Genomic DNA, 19,982 nt, shown 5'->3' on the forward strand with positions numbered 1-19,982 from the left:
CATATCCCAAAGTGGTAGCTGAGAATGATTCTCTCTAGTATTTATACGAAGATATTTCCTTTCTATCGATGGCCCAAAAGCACTTGAAATCTCCACTTGCAAATTCCACAAAAACAGGGTTTCAAATCTGCTCTGTCTAAAGGAAGGTTCAACTCTGTGAGTTGAACACACGAAGCCCCAAGAAGTTACTGGGAATTCTTCTGTCTAGCGTTATATACAGAAATCCCGTTTCCAAAGAAATCCTCAGAGAGGTCCAAATATCCACTTGCAGACTTTACAAACACAGTGTCTCCAAACTGCTCTATGAAAACAGAGGTTAAACTCTGTGAGTGGAACGCACACATCACAAAGAGGTTGCTGAGAATGATTCTCTCTAGTTTTTATACGAAGATATTTCCTTTTTTACCGTTGGCCCCAAAGCGCTTGAAATCTCCACTTGCAAATTCCACAAAAAGAGTGTTTCAAATCTGCTCTGTCTAAAGGAAGGTTCAACTCTGTGAGTTGAACACACGCAGCCCAAAGAAGTTACTGAGAATTCTTCTGTCTAGCGTTATATGCTGAAATCCCGTTTCCAACGAAATCCTCAGAGAGGTCCAAATATCCACTTGCAGACTTTACAAACAGAGTGTTACCAAACTGCTCTATGAAAAGAAAGGTTAAACTCTGTGAGTGGAACGCACACATCCCAAAGTGGTTGCTGAGAATGATTCTCTCTAGTTTTTATACGAAGATATTTCCTTTTCTACCGTAGGCCCCAAAGCGCTTGAAATCTCCTCATGGAAATTCCACAAAAAGAGGTTTTCAAATCTGCTCTGTCTAAAGGAAGGTTCAACTCTGTGAGTTGAACACACGCAGCCCAAAGAAGTTACTGAGGATTCTTCTGTCTAGCGTTATATGCAGAAATCCCGTTTCAAACGAAATCCTCAAAGAGGTCCAAATATCCACTTGCAGACTATACAAACAGAGTGTTTCCAAACTGCTCTATGAAAACAAAGGTTAAGCTATGTGAGTGGAACACACACATCACAAAGTGGTTGCTGAGAATGATTCTCTCTAGTTTTTATACGAAGATATTTCCTTCTCTACCATAGGCCCCAAAGCGCTTGAAATCTCCACTTGCAAATTCCACAAAAACAGTGTTTCAAATCTGCTCTATCTAAAGGAAGGTTTATCTCTGTGAGTTGAAAACACGCAGCCCAAAGAAGTTACTAAGAATTCTTCTGTCTAGCGCTATATACAGAAATCCCGTTTCCAACGAAATCCTCAGAGAGGTCCAAATTTCCACTTGCAGACTTTACAAACAGAGTGTTTCCAAACTGCTCTATGAAAACAAAGGTTAAACTCTGTGAGTGGAACGCACACATCACAAAGTGGTTGCTGAGAATGATTCTCTCTAGTTTTTATACGAAGATATTTCCTTTCTATTGATGGATAAAAAGCACTTGAAATCTGCACTTGCAAATTCCACAAAAACAGGGTTTCAAATCTTCTCTGTCTAAACGAAGGTTCAACTCTGTGAGTTGTACACACGTAGCCTAAAGAAGTTACTGGGAATTCTTCTGTCTAGCGTTATATATGGAAATCCCGTTTCCAACGAAATCCTCAGAGAGGTCCAAATATCCACTTGGAGACTTCACAAACAGAGTGTCTCCAAACTGCTCTATGAAAGCAAAGGTTAAGCTATGTGAGTGGAACGCACACATCACAAAGTGGTAGTTGAGAATGATTCTCTCTAGTATTTATACGAAGATATTTCCTTTCTATCGATGGCCCAAAAGTGCTTGAAATCTCCACTTGCAAATTCCACAAAAACAGGGTTTCAAATCTGCTCTGTCTAAAGGAAGGTTCAACTCTGTGAGTTGAACACACGAAGCCCCAAGAAGTTACTGGGAATTCTTCTGTCTAGCGTTATATACAGAAATCCCGTTTCCAACGAAATCCTCAGAGAGGTCCAAATATCCACTTGCAGACTTTACAAACACAGTGTCTCCAAACTGCTCTATGAAAACAGAGGTTAAACTCTGTGAGTGGAACGCACACATCACAAAGTGGTTGCTGAGAATGATTCCCTCTAGTTTTTATACGAATATATTTCCTTTTTTACCGTTGGCCCCAAAGTGCTTGAAATCTCCACTTGCAAATTCCACAAAAAGAGTGTTTCAAATCTGCTCTGTCTAAAGGAAAGTTCAACTCTGTGAGTTGAACACACGCAGCCCAAAGAAGTTACTGAGAATTCTTCTGTCTAGCGTTATATTCTGAAATCCCGTTTCCAACAAAATCCTCAGAGAGGTCCAAATATCCACTTGCAGACTTTACAAACAGAGTGTTACCAAACTGCTCTATTAAAAGAAAGGTTAAACTCTGTGAGTGGAACGCACACATCACAAAGTGGTTGCTGAGAATGATTCTCTCTAGTTTTTATACGAAGATATTTCCTTTCTATCGATGGATAAAGAGCGCTTGAAATCTGCACTTGCAAACTCCACAAAAACAGGGTTTCAAATCTGCTCTGTCTAAAGGAAGGTTCAACTCTGTGAGTTGTACACACGTAGCCTAAAGAATTTACTGGGAATTCTTCTGTCTAGCGTTATATATGGAAATCAAATTTCCAAAGAAATCCTCAGAGAGGTCCAAATATCCACTTGCAGACTTTACAAACAGAGTGTCTCCAAACTGGTCTATGAAAACAAAGGTTAAGCTATGTGAGTGGAAAACACACATCACAAAGTGGTTGCTGAGAATGATTCCCTCTAGTTTTTATACGAAGATATTTCCTTTTTTACCATTGGCCCCAAAGCGCTTGAAATCTCCACTTGCAAATTCCACAAAAAGAGGGTTTCAAATCTGCTCTGTCAAAAGGAAGGTTCAACTCTGTGAGTTGAACACACGCAACCCAAAGAAGTTACTGAGAATTCTTCTGTCTAGCGTTATACGCAGAAAACCCGTTTCCAACGAATTCTTCAAAGAGGTCCAAATATCCACTTGTAGACTTTACAAACAGAGTGTTTCCAATCTGCTCTATGAAAACAAAGGTTAAACTCTGTGAGTGGAACGCTCACATCCCAAAGTGGTAGCTGAGAATGATTCTCTCTAGTTTTTATACGAAGATATTTCCTTTTCTACCGTAGGCCCCAAAGCGCCTGAAATCTCTTCATGGACATTCCACAAAAAGAGGTTTTCAAATCTGCTCTTTCTAAAGGAAGGTTCAACTCTGAGAGTTGAACACACGCAGCCCAAAGAAGTTACTGAGAATTCTTCAGTCTAGCGTTATATGCAGAAATCCCGTTTCCAAAGAAATCCTCAAAGAGGTCCAAATATCCACTTGCAGACTACACAAACAGAGTGTTTCCAAACTGCTCTATGAAAACAAAGGTTAAGCTATGTGAGTGGAACGCACACATCACAAAGTGGTTGCTGAGAATGATTCTCTCTAGTTTTTATATGAAGATATTTCCTTCTCTACCATAGGCCCCAAAGCGCTTGAAATATCCACTTGCAAATTCCACAAAAAGAGTGTTTCAAATCTGCTCTGTCTAAAGGAAGGTTTAACTCTGTGAGTTGAACACACGCAGCCCAAAGAAGTTACTGAAAATTCTTCTGTCTAGCGCTATATACAGAAATCCCGTTTCCAACGAAATCCTCAGAGAGGTCCAAATATCCAATTGCAGACTTTACAAACAGAGTGTTTCCACACTGCTCTATGAAAACAAAGGTTAAACTCTGTGAGTGGAACGCACACATCACAAAGTGGTTGCTGAGAATGATTCTCTCTAGTTTTTATACGAAGATATTTCCTTTTCTACCATAGGCCCCAAAGCGCTTGAAATCTCCACTTGCAAATTCCACAGAAAGAGTGTTTCAAATCTGCTCTTTCTAAAGGAATGTTTATCTCTGTGAGTTGAACACATGCAGCCCAAAAAAGTTACTGAGAATTCTTCTGTCTAGCGTTATATACAGAAATCCCGTTTCCAACGAAATCCTCATAGAGGTCCTAATTTCCACTTGCAGAATTTACAGACAGAGTGTTTCCAAACTGCTCTATGAAAACAAAGGTTAAACTCTGTGAGTGGAACGCACACATCACAAAGTGGTTGCTGAGAATGATTCTCTCAAGTTTTTATACGAAGATATTTCCTTTTCTACCATAGGCCCCAAAGCGCTTGAAATCTCCACTTGCAAATTCCACAGAAAGAGTGTTTCAAATCTGCACTTTCTAAAGGAAGGTTCAACTCTGTGAGTTGAACACATGCAGCCTAAAAAAGTTACTGAGAATTCTTCTGTCTAGCGTTATATACAGAAATCCCGTTTCCAACGAAATCCTCATAGAGGTCCAAATTTCCACTTGCAGGCTTTACAAACAGAGTGTTTCCAAACTGCTCTATGAAAACAAAGGTTAAACTCTGTGAGTGGAACGCACACATCACAAAGTGGTTGCTGAGAATGATTCTCTCTAGTTTTTATAGGAAGATATTTCCTTTTCTACCGTAGGCCCCAAAGCGCTTGAAATCTCCTCATGGAAATTCCACAAAAAGAGGTTTTAAAATCTGCTCTGTCTAAAGGAAGGTTCAACTCTGTGAGTTGAACACACGCAGCCCAAAGAATTTACTGAGAATTCTTCTGTCTAGCGTTATATGCAGAGATCCCGTTTCCAACGAAATCTTCAAAGAGGTCCAAATATCCACTTGCAGACTATACAAACAGAGTGTTTCCAAACTGCTCTATGAAAACAAAGGTTAAGCTATGTGAGTAGAACACACACATCACAAAGTGGTTGCTGAGAATGATTCTCTCTAGTTTTTAAACGAAGATATTTCCTTTTCTACCATAGGCCCCAAAGCGCTTGAAATCTCCTCATGGAAATTACACAAAAAGAGGGTTTCAAATCTACTCTGTCTAAAGGAAGGTTCAACTCTGTGAGTTGAACACACGCAGCCCAAAGAAGTTACTGAGAATTCTTCTGTCTAGCGTTATACGCAGAAATCCCGTTTCCAACGAAATCTTCAAAGAGGTCCAAATATCCACTTGCAGACGTTACAAACATAGTGTTTCCAATCTGCTCTATGAAAACAAAGGTTAAACTCTGTGAGTGGAACGCACACATCACAAAGTGGTTGCTGAGAATGATTCTCTCTAGTTTTTATACGAAGATATTTCCTTTCTATTGATGAATAAAAAGCACTTGAAATCTGCACTTGCAAATTCCACAAAAATAGGGTTTCAAATCTGCTCTGTCTAAAGGAAGGTTCAACTCTGTGAGTTGTACACACGTAGCCTAAAGAAGCTACTGGGATTTCTTCTGTCTAGCGTTATATATGGAAATCCCGTTTCCAACGAAATCCTCAGAGAGGTCCAAATATCCACTTGGAGACTTCACAAACAGAGTGTCTTCAAACTGCTCTATGAAAACAAAGGTTAAGCTATGTGAGTGGAATGCACACATCACAAAGTGGTTGCTGAGAATGATTCTCTCTAGTTTTTATGCGACAATATTTCCTTTTCTACCATAGGCCCCAAAGCGCTTGAAATCTCCACTTGCAAATTCCACAAAAAGAGGTTTTCAAATCTGCTCTGTCAAAAGGAAGGTTCAACTCTGTGAGTTGAACACACGCAACCCAAATAAGTTACTGAGAATTCTTCTGTCTAGCATTATACACAGAAAACCCGTTTCCAACGAATTCTTCAAAGGGGTCCAAATATCCACTTGTAGACTTTACAAACAGAGTGTTTCCAATCTGCTCTATGAAAACAAAGGTTAAACTCTGTGAGTGGAACGCTCACATCCCAAAGTGGTAGCTGAGAATGATTCTCTCTAGTATTTATACGATGATATTTCCTTTCTATCGATGGCCCAAAAGGGCTTGAAATCTCCACTTGCAAATTCCACAAAAACAGGGTTTCAAATCTGCTCTGTCTAAAGGAAGGTTCAACTCTGTGAGTTGAACACACGAAGCCCCAAGAAGTTACTGGGAATTCTTCTGTCTAGCGTTATATTCTGAAATCCCGTTTCCAACGAAATATTCAGAGAGGTCCAAATATCCACTTGCAGACTTAACAAACACAGTGTCTCCAAACTGCTCTATGAAAACAGAGGTTAAACTCTGTGAGTGGAACGCACACATCACAAAGTGGTGGCTGAGAATGATTCTCTCTAGTTTTTATACGAATATATTTCCTTTTTTACCGTTGGCCCCAAAGCGCTTGAAATCTCCACTTGCAAATTCCACAAAAAGAGTGTTTCAAATCTGCTCTGTCTAAAGGAAGGTTCAACTCTGTGAGTTGAACACACGCAGCCCAAAGAAGTTACTGAGAATTCTTCTGTCTAGCGTTATATTCTGAAATCCTGTTTCCAACAAAATCCTCACAGAGGTCCAAATATCCACTTGCAGACTTTACAAACAGAGTGTTACCAAACTGCTCTATTAAAAGAAAGTTTAAACTCTGTGAGTGGAACGCACACATCACAAAGTGGTTGCTGAGAATGATTCTCTCTAGTTTTTATACGAAGATATTTCCTTTTCCACCATACGCCACAAAGCGCTTGAAATCTCCTCTTGGAAATTCCACAAAAAGAGGGTTTCAAATCTGCTCTGTCTAAAGAATGGTTCAACACAGTGAGTTGAACACACGCACCCCAAAGTAGTTACTGAGAATTCTTCTGTCTAGCGTTATATGCAGAAATCCCGTTTCCAACGAAATCCTCAAAGAGGTCCAAATATCCACTTGCAGACTTTACAAACAGAGTGTTTCCAAACTGCTGTATGAAAACAAAGGTTAAGCTATGTGAGTGGAACGCAAACATCACAAAGTGGTTGCTGAGAATGATTCTCTCTATTTTTATACGAAGATATTTCCTTTCTATCGATGGCCCAAAGGCGCTTGAAATCTCCACTTGCAAATTCCACAAAAACAGGGTTTCAAATCTGCTCTGTCTAAAGGAAGGTGCAACTCTGTGAGTTGTACACATGTAGCCTAAAGAAGTTACTGGGAATTCTTCTGTCTAGCGTAATATACGGAATTCCCGTCTCCAACGAAATCCTCAGAGAGGTCCAAATATCCACTTGCAGACTTTACAAACAGAGTGTCTCCAAACTGCTCTATGAAAACAAAGGTTAAGCTATGTGAGTGGAACGCACACATCACAAAGTGGTTGCTGAGAATGATTCTCTCTAGTTTTTATACGAATATATTTCCTTTTCTACCATAGGCCCCAAATCGCTTGAAATCTCCACTAGCAAATTACACAAAAAGAGGGTTTCAAATTAGCTCTGTCAAAAGGAAGGTTCAACTCTGTGAGTTGAACACACGCAACCCAACGAACTTACTGAGAATTCTTCTGTCTAGCGTTATATGCAGAAATCCCGTTTCCAACGAATTCTTCAAAGAGGTCCAAATATCCACTTGCAGACTTTACAAACAGAGTGTTTCCAATCTGCTCTATGAAAACAAAGATTAAACTCTGTGAGTGGAACGCTCACATCCCAAAGTGGTAGCCGAGAATGATTCTCTCTAGTTTTTATACGAAGATATTTCCTTTCTATCGATGGCCCAAAATTGCTTGAAATCTCCACTTGCAAATTCCACAAAAACAGGGTTTCAAATCTGCTCTGTCTAAAGGAAGGTTCAACTCTGTGAGTTGAACACACGCAGCCCAAAGAAGTTACTGGGAATTCTTCTGTCTAGCGTTATATACAGAAATCCCGTTTCCAACGAAATCCTCAGAGAGGTCCAAATATCCACTTGCAGACTTTTCAAACAGAGTGTCTCCAAACTGCTCTATGAAAACAAAGGTTAAGCTATGTGTGTGGAACGCACACATCACAAAGTGGTTGCTGAGATTGATTCTGTCTAGTTTTTATACGAAGATATATCCTTTTCTACCATAGGCCCCAAAGCGCTTGAAATCTCCTCTTGGAAATTAAACAAAAAGAGGGTTTCAAATCTGCTCTGTCTAAAGGAAGGTTCAACACTGTGAGTTGAACACACGCAGCTCAAAGTAGTTACTGAGAATTCTTCTATCTAGCGTTATATGCAGAAATCCCGTTTCCAATGAAATCCTCAAAGAGTTCCAAATATCCACTTGCAGACTTTACAAACAGAGTGTTTCCAAACTACTCTATGAAAACAAAGGTTAAGCTATGTGAGTGGAATGCACACATCACAAAGTGGTTGCTGAGAATGATTCTCTCTATTTTTATACGAAGATATTTCCTTTCTATCGATGGCCCAAAGGCGCTTGAAATCTCCACTTGCAAATTCCACAAAAATAGGGTTTCAAATCTGCTCTGTCTAAAGGAAGGTTCAACTCTGTGAGTTGTACACACATAGCCTAAAGAAGTTACTGGGAATTCTTCTGTCTAGCGTTATGTACGGAATTCCCGTTTCCAACGAAATCCTCAAAGAGTTCCAAATATCCTCTTGCAGACTTTACAAACAGAGTGTCTCCAAACAGCGCTATGAAAACAAAGGTGAAGCTATGTGAGTGGAACGCACACATCACAAAGTGGTTGCTGAGAATGATTCTCTCTAGTTTTTATACGAAGATATTTCCTTTCTATCGATGGCCCAAAAGTGCTTGAAATCTCCACTTGCAAATTCCACAAAAACAGGGTTTCAAATCTGCTCTGTCTAAAGGAAGGTTCAACTCTGTGAGTTGAACACACGAAGCCCAAAGAAGTTACTGGGAATTCTTCTGTCTAGCGTTATATACAGAAATCCCGTTTCCAACGAAATCCTCAGAGAGGTCCAAATATCCACTTGCAGACTTTACAAACACAGTTTCTCCAAACTGCTCTATGAAAACAGAGGTTAAACTCTGTGAGTGGAATGAACACATCACAAAGTGGTTGCTGAGAATGATTCTCTCTAGTTTTTATACGAAGATATTTCCTTTTTTACCGTTGGCCCCAAAGCGCTTGAAATCTCCACTTGCAAATTCCACAAAAAGAGTGTTTCAAATCTGCTCTGTCTAAAGGAAGGTTCACCTCTGTGAGTTGAACACACACAGCCCAAAGAAGTTACTGAGAATTCTTCTGTCTAGCGTTATATGCTGAAATCCCGTTTCCAACGAAATCCTCAGAGAGGTCCAAATATCCACTTGCAGACTTTACAAACAGAGTGTTTCCAAACTGCTCTATGAAAACAAAGGTTAAACTCTGTGAGTGGAACGCTCACATCCCAAAGTGGTAGCTGAGGATGATTCTCTGTAGTTTTTAAACGAAGATATTTCCTTTTCTACCATAGGCCCCAAAGCGCTTGAAATCTACACATGCAAATTCCACAAAAAGAGAGTTTCAAATCTGCTCTGTCTAAAGGAAGGTTCAACTCTGTGAGTTGAACACACGCAGCCCAAAGTAGTTACTGAGTATTCTTCTGTCTAGCGTTATACGCAGAAATCCCGTTTCCAATGAAATCTTCAAAGAAGTCCAAATTTCCACATGCAGACTGTACAAACACATAGTTTCCAATCTGCTCTATGAAAATAAAGGTTAAACTCTGTGAGTGGAACGCTCACATCCCAAAGTGGTAGCTGAGAATGATTCTCTCTAGTTTTTATACGTAGATATTTCCTTTCTATCGATGGCCCAAAAGCGCTTGAAATCTCCACTTGCAAATTCCACAAAAACAGGGTTTCAAATCTGCTCTGTCTAAAGGAAGTTACAACTCTGTGAGTTGAACACACAAATCCCAAAGAAGTTTCTGGGAATTCTTCTGTCTAGCGTTATATACAGAAATCCCGATTCCAACGAAATCCTCAGAGACGTCCAAATATCCTCTTGCAGACTTTACAACCACAGTGTCTCCAAACTGCGCTATGAAAACAGAGGTTAAACTCTGTGAGTGGAACGCACACATCACAAAGTGGTTGCTGAGAATGATTCTCTCTAGTTTTTATACGAAGATATTTCCTTTTTTGCCGTTGGCCCCAAAGCGCTTTAAATCTCCACTTGCAAATTCCACAGAAAGAGTGTTTCAAATCTGCTCTGTCTAAAGGAAGGTTCAACTCTGTGAGTTGAACACACGCAACCCAAAGAAGTTACTGAGAATTCTTCTGTCTAGCGTTATATGCAGAAATCCCGTTTCCAACGAATTCTTCAAAGAGGTCCTAATATCCACATGCAGACTTTACAAACAGTGTGTTTCCAATCTGCTCTATGAAAACAAAGGTTAAACTCTGTGAGTGGAACGCTCACATCCCAAAGTGGTAGCTGAGAATGATTCTCTCTTGTTTTTATACGAAGATATTTCCTTTCTATCGATGGCCCAAAAGTGATTGAAATCTCCACTTGCAAATTTCACAAAAACTGGGTTTCAAATCTGCTCTGTCTAAAGGAAGGTTCAACTCTGTGAGTTGAACACACGAAGCCCAAAGAAGTTACTGGGAATTCTTCTGTCTAGCGTTATATACAGAAATCCCGTTTATAAACGAAATCCTCAGAGAGGTCCAAATATCCACTTGCAGACTTTACAAACACAGTGTCTCCAAACTGCTCTATGAAAACAGAGGTTAAACTCTGTGAGTGGAACGCACACATCACAAAGTGGTTGCTGAGAATGATTCTCTCTAGTTTTTATACGAAGATATTTCCTTTTTTACCGTTGGCCCCAAAGCGCTTGAAATCTCCACTTGCAAATTCCACAAAATGAGTGTTTCAAATCTGCTGTGTCTAAAGGAAGGTTCAACTCTGTGAGTTGAACACACGCAGCCCAAAGAAGTTACTGAGAATTCTTCTGTCTAGCGTTATACGCAGAAATCCCGTTTCCAACGAAATCTTCAAAGAAGTCCAAATATCCACATGCAGACTGTACAAACACAGAGTTTCCAATCTGCTCTATGAAAACAAAGGTTAAACTCTGTGAGTGGAACGCTCATATCCCAAAGTGGTAGCTGAGAATGATTCTCTCTAGTTTTTATACGAAGATATTTCCTTTCTATCGATGGCCCAAAAGTGATTGAAATCTCCACTTGCAAATTTCACAAAAACAGGGTTTCAAATCTGCTCTGTCTAAAGGAAGGTTGAAGTCTGTGAGTTGAACACACGAAGCCCAAAGAAGTTACTGGGAATTCTTCTGTCTAGCGTTATATACAGAAATCCCGTTTCCAACGAAATCCTCAGAGAGGTCCAAATATCCACTTGCAGACTTTACAAACACAGTGTCTCCAAACTGCTCTATGAAAACAGAGGTTAAACTCTGTGAGTGGAATGAACACATCACAAAGTGGTTGCTGAGAATGATTCTCTCTAGTTTTTATACGAAGATATTTCCTTTTTTACCGTTGGACCCAAAGCGCTTGAAATCTCCACTTGCAAATTCCACAAAATGAGTGTTTCAAATCTGCTCTGTCTAAAGGAAGGTTCAACTCTGTGAGTTGAACACACGCAGCCCAGAGAAGTTACTGAGAATTCTTCTGTCTAGCGTTATATGCTGAAATCCCGTTTCCAACGAAATCCTCAGAGAGGTCCAAATATCCATTTGCAGAATTTACAAACAGAGTGTTTCCAAACTGCTCTATGAAAACAAAGGTTAAACTCTGTGAGTGGAACGCTCACATCCCAAAGTGGTAGCTGAGAATGATTCTCTCTAGTTTTTAAACGAAGATATTTCCTTTTCTACCATAGGCCCAAAAGCGCTTGAAATCTCCACATGCAAATTCCACTAAAAGAGAGTTTCAAATCTGCTCTGTCTAAAGGAAGGTTCAACTCTGTAAGTTGAACACACGCAGCCCAAAGAAGTTACTGAGAATTCTTCTGTCTAGCGTTATACGCAGAAATCCCGTTTCCAACGAAATCTTCAAAGAAGTCCAAATATCCACATGCAGACTGTACAAACACAGAGTTTCCAATCTGCTCTATGAAAACAAAGGTTAAACTCTGTGAGTGGAACGCTCACATCCCAAAGTGGTAGCTGAGAATGATTCTCTCTAGTTTTTATACGTAGATATTTCCTTTCTATCGATGGCCCAAAAGCGCTTGAAATCTCCACTTGCAAGTTCCACAGAAAGAGTGTTTCAAATCTGCTCTGTCTAAAGGAAGGTTCAACTCTGTGAGTTGAAAACACGCAGCCCAAAGAAGTTACTGAAAATTCTTCTGTCTAGCGCTATATACAGAAATCCCGTTTCCAACGAAATCCTCAGAGAGGTCCAAATATCCAATTGCAGACTTTACAAACAGAGTGTTTCCACACTGCTCTATGAAAACAAAGGTTAAACTCTGTGAGTGGAACGCACACATCACAAAGTGGTTGCTGAGAATGATTCTCTCTAGTTTTTATACGAAGATATTTCCTTTTCTACCATAGGCCCCAAAGCGCTTGAAATCTCCACTTGCAAATTCCACAGAAAGAGTGTTTCAAATCTGCTCTTTCTAAAGGAATGTTTATCTCTGTGAGTTGAACACATGCAGCCCAAAAAAGTTACTGAGAATTCTTCTGTCTAGCGTTATATACAGAAATCCCGTTTCCAACGAAATCCTCATAGAGGTCCTAATTTCCACTTGCAGAATTTACAGACAGAGTGTTTCCAAACTGCTCTATGAAAACAAAGGTTAAACTCTGTGAGTGGAACGCACACATCACAAAGTGGTTGCTGAGAATGATTCTCTCAAGTTTTTATACGAAGATATTTCCTTTTCTACCATAGGCCCCAAAGCGCTTGAAATCTCCACTTGCAAATTCCACAGAAAGAGTGTTTCAAATCTGCACTTTCTAAAGGAAGGTTCAACTCTGTGAGTTGAACACATGCAGCCTAAAAAAGTTACTGAGAATTCTTCTGTCTAGCGTTATATACAGAAATCCCGTTTCCAACGAAATCCTCATAGAGGTCCAAATTTCCACTTGCAGACTTTACAAACAGAGTGTTTCCAAACTGCTCTATGAAAACAAAGGTTAAACTCTGTGAGTGGAACGCACACATCACAAAGTGGTTGCTGAGAATGATTCTCTCTAGTTTTTATAGGAAGATATTTCCTTTTCTACCGTAGGCCCCAAAGCGCTTGAAATCTCCTCATGGAAATTCCACAAAAAGAGGTTTTAAAATCTGCTCTGTCTAAAGGAAGGTTCAACTCTGTGAGTTGAACACACGCAGCCCAAAGAATTTACTGAGAATTCTTCTGTCTAGCGTTATATGCAGAGATCCCGTTTCCAACGAAATCTTCAAAGAGGTCCAAATATCCACTTGCAGACTATACAAACAGAGTGTTTCCAAACTGCTCTATGAAAACAAAGGTTAAGCTATGTGAGTAGAACACACACATCACAAAGTGGTTGCTGAGAATGATTCTCTCTAGTTTTTAAACGAAGATATTTCCTTTTCTACCATAGGCCCCAAAGCGCTTGAAATCTCCTCATGGAAATTACACAAAAAGAGGGTTTCAAATCTACTCTGTCTAAAGGAAGGTTCAACTCTGTGAGTTGAACACACGCAGCCCAAAGAAGTTACTGAGAATTCTTCTGTCTAGCGTTATACGCAGAAATCCCGTTTCCAACGAAATCTTCAAAGAGGTCCAAATATCCACTTGCAGACGTTACAAACATAGTGTTTCCAATCTGCTCTATGAAAACAAAGGTTAAACTCTGTGAGTGGAACGCACACATCACAAAGTGGTTGCTGAGAATGATTCTCTCTAGTTTTTATACGAAGATATTTCCTTTCTATTGATGAATAAAAAGCACTTGAAATCTGCACTTGCAAATTCCACAAAAATAGGGTTTCAAATCTGCTCTGTCTAAAGGAAGGTTCAACTCTGTGAGTTGTACACACGTAGCCTAAAGAAGCTACTGGGATTTCTTCTGTCTAGCGTTATATATGGAAATCCCGTTTCCAACGAAATCCTCAGAGAGGTCCAAATATCCACTTGGAGACTTCACAAACAGAGTGTCTTCAAACTGCTCTATGAAAACAAAGGTTAAGCTATGTGAGTGGAATGCACACATCACAAAGTGGTTGCTGAGAATGATTCTCTCTAGTTTTTATGCGACAATATTTCCTTTTCTACCATAGGCCCCAAAGCGCTTGAAATCTCCACTTGCAAATTCCACAAAAAGAGGTTTTCAAATCTGCTCTGTCAAAAGGAAGGTTCAACTCTGTGAGTTGAACACACGCAACCCAAATAAGTTACTGAGAATTCTTCTGTCTAGCATTATACACAGAAAACCCGTTTCCAACGAATTCTTCAAAGGGGTCCAAATATCCACTTGTAGACTTTACAAACAGAGTGTTTCCAATCTGCTCTATGAAAACAAAGGTTAAACTCTGTGAGTGGAACGCTCACATCCCAAAGTGGTAGCTGAGAATGATTCTCTCTAGTATTTATACGATGATATTTCCTTTCTATCGATGGCCCAAAAGGGCTTGAAATCTCCACTTGCAAATTCCACAAAAACAGGGTTTCAAATCTGCTCTGTCTAAAGGAAGGTTCAACTCTGTGAGTTGAACACACGAAGCCCCAAGAAGTTACTGGGAATTCTTCTGTCTAGCGTTATATTCTGAAATCCCGTTTCCAACGAAATATTCAGAGAGGTCCAAATATCCACTTGCAGACTTAACAAACACAGTGTCTCCAAACTGCTCTATGAAAACAGAGGTTAAACTCTGTGAGTGGAACGCACACATCACAAAGTGGTGGCTGAGAATGATTCTCTCTAGTTTTTATACGAATATATTTCCTTTTTTACCGTTGGCCCCAAAGCGCTTGAAATCTCCACTTGCAAATTCCACAAAAAGAGTGTTTCAAATCTGCTCTGTCTAAAGGAAGGTTCAACTCTGTGAGTTGAACACACGCAGCCCAAAGAAGTTACTGAGAATTCTTCTGTCTAGCGTTATATTCTGAAATCCTGTTTCCAACAAAATCCTCACAGAGGTCCAAATATCCACTTGCAGACTTTACAAACAGAGTGTTACCAAACTGCTCTATTAAAAGAAAGTTTAAACTCTGTGAGTGGAACGCACACATCACAAAGTGGTTGCTGAGAATGATTCTCTCTAGTTTTTATACGAAGATATTTCCTTTTCCACCATACGCCACAAAGCGCTTGAAATCTCCTCTTGGAAATTCCACAAAAAGAGGGTTTCAAATCTGCTCTGTCTAAAGAATGGTTCAACACAGTGAGTTGAACACACGCACCCCAAAGTAGTTACTGAGAATTCTTCTGTCTAGCGTTATATGCAGAAATCCCGTTTCCAACGAAATCCTCAAAGAGGTCCAAATATCCACTTGCAGACTTTACAAACAGAGTGTTTCCAAACTGCTGTATGAAAACAAAGGTTAAGCTATGTGAGTGGAACGCAAACATCACAAAGTGGTTGCTGAGAATGATTCTCTCTATTTTTATACGAAGATATTTCCTTTCTATCGATGGCCCAAAGGCGCTTGAAATCTCCACTTGCAAATTCCACAAAAACAGGGTTTCAAATCTGCTCTGTCTAAAGGAAGGTGCAACTCTGTGAGTTGTACACATGTAGCCTAAAGAAGTTACTGGGAATTCTTCTGTCTAGCGTAATATACGGAATTCCCGTCTCCAACGAAATCCTCAGAGAGGTCCAAATATCCACTTGCAGACTTTACAAACAGAGTGTCTCCAAACTGCTCTATGAAAACAAAGGTTAAGCTATGTGAGTGGAACGCACACATCACAAAGTGGTTGCTGAGAATGATTCTCTCTAGTTTTTATACGAATATATTTCCTTTTCTACCATAGGCCCCAAATCGCTTGAAATCTCCACTAGCAAATTACACAAAAAGAGGGTTTCAAATTAGCTCTGTCAAAAGGAAGGTTCAACTCTGTGAGTTGAACACACGCAACCCAACGAACTTACTGAGAATTCTTCTGTCTAGCGTTATATGCAGAAATCCCGTTTCCAACGAATTCTTCAAAGAGGTCCAAATATCCACTTGCAGACTTTACAAACAGAGTGTTTCCAATCTGCTCTATGAAAACAAAGATTAAACTCTGTGAGTGGAACGCTCACATCCCAAAGTGGTAGCCGAGAATGATTCTCTCTAGTTTTTATACGAAGATATTTCCTTTCTATCGATGGCCCAAAATTGCTTGAAATCTCCACTTGCAAATTCCACAAAAACAGGGTTTCAAATCTGCTCTGTCTAAAGGAAGGTTCAACTCTGTGAGTTGAACACACGCAGCCCAAAGAAGTTACTGGGAATTCTTCTGTCTAGCGTTATATACAGAAATCCCGTTTCCAACGAAATCCTCAGAGAGGTCCAAATATCCACTTGCAGACTTTTCAAACAGAGTGTCTCCAAACTGCTCTATGAAAACAAAGGTTAAGCTATGTGTGTGGAACGCACACATCACAAAGTGGTTGCTGAGATTGATTCTGTCTAGTTTTTATACGAAGATATATCCTTTTCTACCATAGGCCCCAAAGCGCTTGAAATCTCCTCTTGGAAATTAAACAAAAAGAGGGTTTCAAATCTGCTCTGTCTAAAGGAAGGTTCAACACTGTGAGTTGAACACACGCAGCTCAAAGTAGTTACTGAGAATTCTTCTATCTAGCGTTATATGCAGAAATCCCGTTTCCAATGAAATCCTCAAAGAGTTCCAAATATCCACTTGCAGACTTTACAAACAGAGTGTTTCCAAACTACTCTATGAAAACAAAGGTTAAGCTATGTGAGTGGAATGCACACATCACAAAGTGGTTGCTGAGAATGATTCTCTCTATTTTTATACGAAGATATTTCCTTTCTATCGATGGCCCAAAGGCGCTTGAAATCTCCACTTGCAAATTCCACAAAAATAGGGTTTCAAATCTGCTCTGTCTAAAGGAAGGTTCAACTCTGTGAGTTGTACACACATAGCCTAAAGAAGTTACTGGGAATTCTTCTGTCTAGCGTTATGTACGGAATTCCCGTTTCCAACGAAATCCTCAAAGAGTTCCAAATATCCTCTTGCAGACTTTACAAACAGAGTGTCTCCAAACAGCGCTATGAAAACAAAGGTGAAGCTATGTGAGTGGAACGCACACATCACAAAGTGGTTGCTGAGAATGATTCTCTCTAGTTTTTATACGAAGATATTTCCTTTCTATCGATGGCCCAAAAGTGCTTGAAATCTCCACTTGCAAATTCCACAAAAACAGGGTTTCAAATCTGCTCTGTCTAAAGGAAGGTTCAACTCTGTGAGTTGAACACACGAAGCCCAAAGAAGTTACTGGGAATTCTTCTGTCTAGCGTTATATACAGAAATCCCGTTTCCAACGAAATCCTCAGAGAGGTCCAAATATCCACTTGCAGACTTTACAAACACAGTTTCTCCAAACTGCTCTATGAAAACAGAGGTTAAACTCTGTGAGTGGAATGAACACATCACAAAGTGGTTGCTGAGAATGATTCTCTCTAGTTTTTATACGAAGATATTTCCTTTTTTACCGTTGGCCCCAAAGCGCTTGAAATCTCCACTTGCAAATTCCACAAAAAGAGTGTTTCAAATCTGCTCTGTCTAAAGGAAGGTTCACCTCTGTGAGTTGAACACACGCAGCCCAAAGAAGTTACTGAGAATTCTTCTGTCTAGCGTTATATGCTGAAATCCCGTTTCCAACGAAATCCTCAGAGAGGTCCAAATATCCACTTGCAGACTTTACAAACAGAGTGTTTCCAAACTGCTCTATGAAAACAAAGGTTAAACTCTGTGAGTGGAACGCTCACATCCCAAAGTGGTAGCTGAGGATGATTCTCTGTAGTTTTTAAACGAAGATATTTCCTTTTCTACCATAGGCCCCAAAGCGCTTGAAATCTACACATGCAAATTCCACAAAAAGAGAGTTTCAAATCTGCTCTGTCTAAAGGAAGGTTCAACTCTGTGAGTTGAACACACGCAGCCCAAAGTAGTTACTGAGTATTCTTCTGTCTAGCGTTATACGCAGAAATCCCGTTTCCAATGAAATCTTCAAAGAAGTCCAAATTTCCACATGCAGACTGTACAAACACATAGTTTCCAATCTGCTCTATGAAAATAAAGGTTAAACTCTGTGAGTGGAACGCTCACATCCCAAAGTGGTAGCTGAGAATGATTCTCTCTAGTTTTTATACGTAGATATTTCCTTTCTATCGATGGCCCAAAAGCGCTTGAAATCTCCACTTGCAAATTCCACAAAAACAGGGTTTCAAATCTGCTCTGTCTAAAGGAAGTTACAACTCTGTGAGTTGAACACACAAATCCCAAAGAAGTTTCTGGGAATTCTTCTGTCTAGCGTTATATACAGAAATCCCGATTCCAACGAAATCCTCAGAGACGTCCAAATATCCTCTTGCAGACTTTACAACCACAGTGTCTCCAAACTGCGCTATGAAAACAGAGGTTAAACTCTGTGAGTGGAACGCACACATCACAAAGTGGTTGCTGAGAATGATTCTCTCTAGTTTTTATACGAAGATATTTCCTTTTTTGCCGTTGGCCCCAAAGCGCTTTAAATCTCCACTTGCAAATTCCACAGAAAGAGTGTTTCAAATCTGCTCTGTCTAAAGGAAGGTTCAACTCTGTGAGTTGAACACACGCAACCCAAAGAAGTTACTGAGAATTCTTCTGTCTAGCGTTATATGCAGAAATCCCGTTTCCAACGAATTCTTCAAAGAGGTCCTAATATCCACATGCAGACTTTACAAACAGTGTGTTTCCAATCTGCTCTATGAAAACAAAGGTTAAACTCTGTGAGTGGAACGCTCACATCCCAAAGTGGTAGCTGAGAATGATTCTCTCTTGTTTTTATACGAAGATATTTCCTTTCTATCGATGGCCCAAAAGTGATTGAAATCTCCACTTGCAAATTTCACAAAAACTGGGTTTCAAATCTGCTCTGTCTAAAGGAAGGTTCAACTCTGTGAGTTGAACACACGAAGCCCAAAGAAGTTACTGGGAATTCTTCTGTCTAGCGTTATATACAGAAATCCCGTTTATAAACGAAATCCTCAGAGAGGTCCAAATATCCACTTGCAGACTTTACAAACACAGTGTCTCCAAACTGCTCTATGAAAACAGAGGTTAAACTCTGTGAGTGGAACGCACACATCACAAAGTGGTTGCTGAGAATGATTCTCTCTAGTTTTTATACGAAGATATTTCCTTTTTTACCGTTGGCCCCAAAGCGCTTGAAATCTCCACTTGCAAATTCCACAAAATGAGTGTTTCAAATCTGCTGTGTCTAAAGGAAGGTTCAACTCTGTGAGTTGAACACACGCAGCCCAAAGAAGTTACTGAGAATTCTTCTGTCTAGCGTTATACGCAGAAATCCCGTTTCCAACGAAATCTTCAAAGAAGTCCAAATATCCACATGCAGACTGTACAAACACAGAGTTTCCAATCTGCTCTATGAAAACAAAGGTTAAACTCTGTGAGTGGAACGCTCATATCCCAAAGTGGTAGCTGAGAATGATTCTCTCTAGTTTTTATACGAAGATATTTCCTTTCTATCGATGGCCCAAAAGTGATTGAAATCTCCACTTGCAAATTTCACAAAAACAGGGTTTCAAATCTGCTCTGTCTAAAGGAAGGTTGAAGTCTGTGAGTTGAACACACGAAGCCCAAAGAAGTTACTGGGAATTCTTCTGTCTAGCGTTATATACAGAAATCCCGTTTCCAACGAAATCCTCAGAGAGGTCCAAATATCCACTTGCAGACTTTACAAACACAGTGTCTCCAAACTGCTCTATGAAAACAGAGGTTAAACTCTGTGAGTGGAATGAACACATCACAAAGTGGTTGCTGAGAATGATTCTCTCTAGTTTTTATACGAAGATATTTCCTTTTTTACCGTTGGACCCAAAGCGCTTGAAATCTCCACTTGCAAATTCCACAAAATGAGTGTTTCAAATCTGCTCTGTCTAAAGGAAGGTTCAACTCTGTGAGTTGAACACACGCAGCCCAGAGAAGTTACTGAGAATTCTTCTGTCTAGCGTTATATGCTGAAATCCCGTTTCCAACGAAATCCTCAGAGAGGTCCAAATATCCACTTGCAGAATTTACAAACAGAG

Source organism: Gorilla gorilla, chromosome 18 (assembly GCF_029281585.2).
Source record: "Gorilla gorilla gorilla isolate KB3781 chromosome 18, NHGRI_mGorGor1-v2.1_pri, whole genome shotgun sequence".
Lineage (NCBI taxonomy): Eukaryota > Metazoa > Chordata > Mammalia > Primates > Hominidae > Gorilla > Gorilla gorilla.